Source organism: Pundamilia nyererei, unplaced genomic scaffold (genome assembly GCF_000239375.1).
Source record: "Pundamilia nyererei isolate P.nyererei 1_Seehausen unplaced genomic scaffold, PunNye1.0 scaffold00009, whole genome shotgun sequence".
NCBI classification, from domain to species: domain Eukaryota; kingdom Metazoa; phylum Chordata; class Actinopteri; order Cichliformes; family Cichlidae; genus Pundamilia; species Pundamilia nyererei.
Window position 1 is genome coordinate 3,567,327 of NW_005187410.1, and position 2,526 is coordinate 3,569,852.

A 2,526-nucleotide genomic window follows, 5' to 3' on the forward strand; every position below is an offset into this window, starting at 1 on the left:
ATTTCCCAGTCTATGTGTGAATGAGGCTGGCTATGGAAGGGAAAGGTCAGGCCCTGGACTTGCCTTCCTCCCTCAGGGCCCTGAGCAGTAGGGGCCGGAGAACACCACAAACAATTAAACATGTTGCTTCTCAGGGTAGAGCAGCCCGACTCCTGTTGGTTAGAGAAGTTTTTACCTCAGTGGATTGTTGTTGGTCACTCTTCAGAGCAATAATCTGCAGGTCTGAGCAATCAATACAGCTACGACAGCTTCAGCCTCCATTAGTGCAGGCATCTCTTGAGTGCCTGTGCATGAGCAGAAGAGCACAGAATAGACATCAACAAGCACTTCCGTGCACGAAAACACATATACACATACAAACATATATTCAAGCTCATGCTCTGAATTGCTCTTCACACATGTACGCACACTCACACACAGACACTGATACAGGGATACAGGGATGCAAAGACCCTTCACAAATTCACATTACATTTATATTCAACTGCAGCATTTAATTCAATTTCCACAACATTTTGATGCAACGCATCAAACACATGCATGAGATGGGAGATTATTTAGATTTATATTTGTTTAGATTAGGTTTAGTTTAACATCATAAGATTTTCTCCATCATAATTCCTCTTCACTGCACTGGCTGAACTCGACCGTAACAATATGTTATCCTGAGCACAGAATGAAATTACTGATGCTGTCGTTTTCTTGGAGGGGCAGCCTTTTTTTCCTCTGGTGGAAGGAAAGACTGCGGTTGTCATTAATAGCTATATGAGTCAAACAACATGAGATTACATTATCACCCTTATTTAAACAAAAGCACCATCATTCTGTAACCAAGCCCTTATCAAAAGATTTTCTGTAGTATCTAACTCAACACATTCCTATGATTTCCTGTGCACATTTACTACAAGACTCTTTATTTCATCAGTACTTTAAAAACTGAATAGAAAATCTCAGCGCATAAAAAGTACAAAATTAACCAAATCTAAAGACTGAAATAATAATAATAATGATAATAATTAAAGGGCCAATACAAAACCTTAAGCACTGGACCCAAGACCATGACAATTTTTGAAAGCCATTATCTGTTCTCCTATTCCTGCTCTTGGCTGCTTTTTAGGTAGAACAATTATAGACTCAACAAGTGGAATGCCACTAGAATATCTCCAGCAAAATCTAGTACAACTGTAACTTTACATTTATGCAAACACAGACATACCTTGCTAAATGCTTCCTAGTTGAAAATCACAAAAAAAAAATACATTTTTTCTTTAGTCCTTGAGGTGAGAGAAAATACAGGTTTCTTTGCCTTTAATTCTTGCTACTTGTAAGGTCCAAAGGTTAACTATTACAATAACATTATTACTGCAACAACAACAAAGAGTAAGAATAGGATGCACCATATGTTTCAATGGCAGACCTTGCTGATCACGTAAATAATATAAGCACAATGAAAAAAATAATAATTTTAAAAAATATGTTTCCTTTATTTTGGGGGTCTTTCGTTTTCCTTTCATTAACAACACAGCATGCTAACGAACAGAAGAACACATTTTGGGCAAAATTCATTGCAGTTGATTGTTGGAGACAAATCCTGTATGTGGAAAAGTCTCAAGGTTGGTTTAAAAGAGAGAATTTTTTTTCCATTTGCACTCTTCTTTATACTTGGTGATGAAAAAAGCCCTTTAGTAAAGCGATCAACGATCTGGGTATATGCATCAGAATGACATGTTTACATAATGCAGAACAGATAATGATTAACAAGCGATTAATAGAGTCAATAGATCCAAACACACCTTACAAATCTATTTTGAGAGGACAGGTGTGACCACAGATTTTAAGGAAGCCAGCTCTCTTTTTTGTCATTATATATTCATTGTCCAAGAATTACCTTAAGGAAACTGTAGCTTTAAATGTCAAAAGACTCATGGGGTAAAACCAATGTGATTGCTTTAAAAATTATTTGTGATTTGTGTCACTGTAGTTGTCTCTTTTTTGATTTCATTCAATTCTTAAGATACTGCAGTTTTTATTTTTCTCGCTTAAGACGAGTCAGCCTTTGTCTTTTGACTTTTTTCCCTTATCAGCTGTGTGTAGTCACAGTTCCCTGCAGGTTCAATTTCCCTTAATTGTTCAGTGACCTTTCTATATACCCTTAGCAATTAGCTGATGAGTTTGTCTGTACAGTGGGTCAGCATCACCGAGTTGTAATCAACACAAACGCAAGGAGGTTGGTCAGAAGAGAGACGAGCTTGGCATTCAATGGCTCGTACCTCACTATACTTTATTAATTACAAAACAATAATCAAATGGTTTTTGATGAAAGGGAGGTACATAACAAATGCTGACCAAAATGGCGGATAGAAAAAATACAAGCAGAATAATCAGAATTAACCCTACATGTCCCTGTAATTATTTGCCACTCCAAATGTGTGTATGATCAAGAATGCTTCAACTCATCATCATACACACTGATATCCATTACCATCAAGATTCTTGTAGCGAAAATACTTCAAAATGTTTTACATC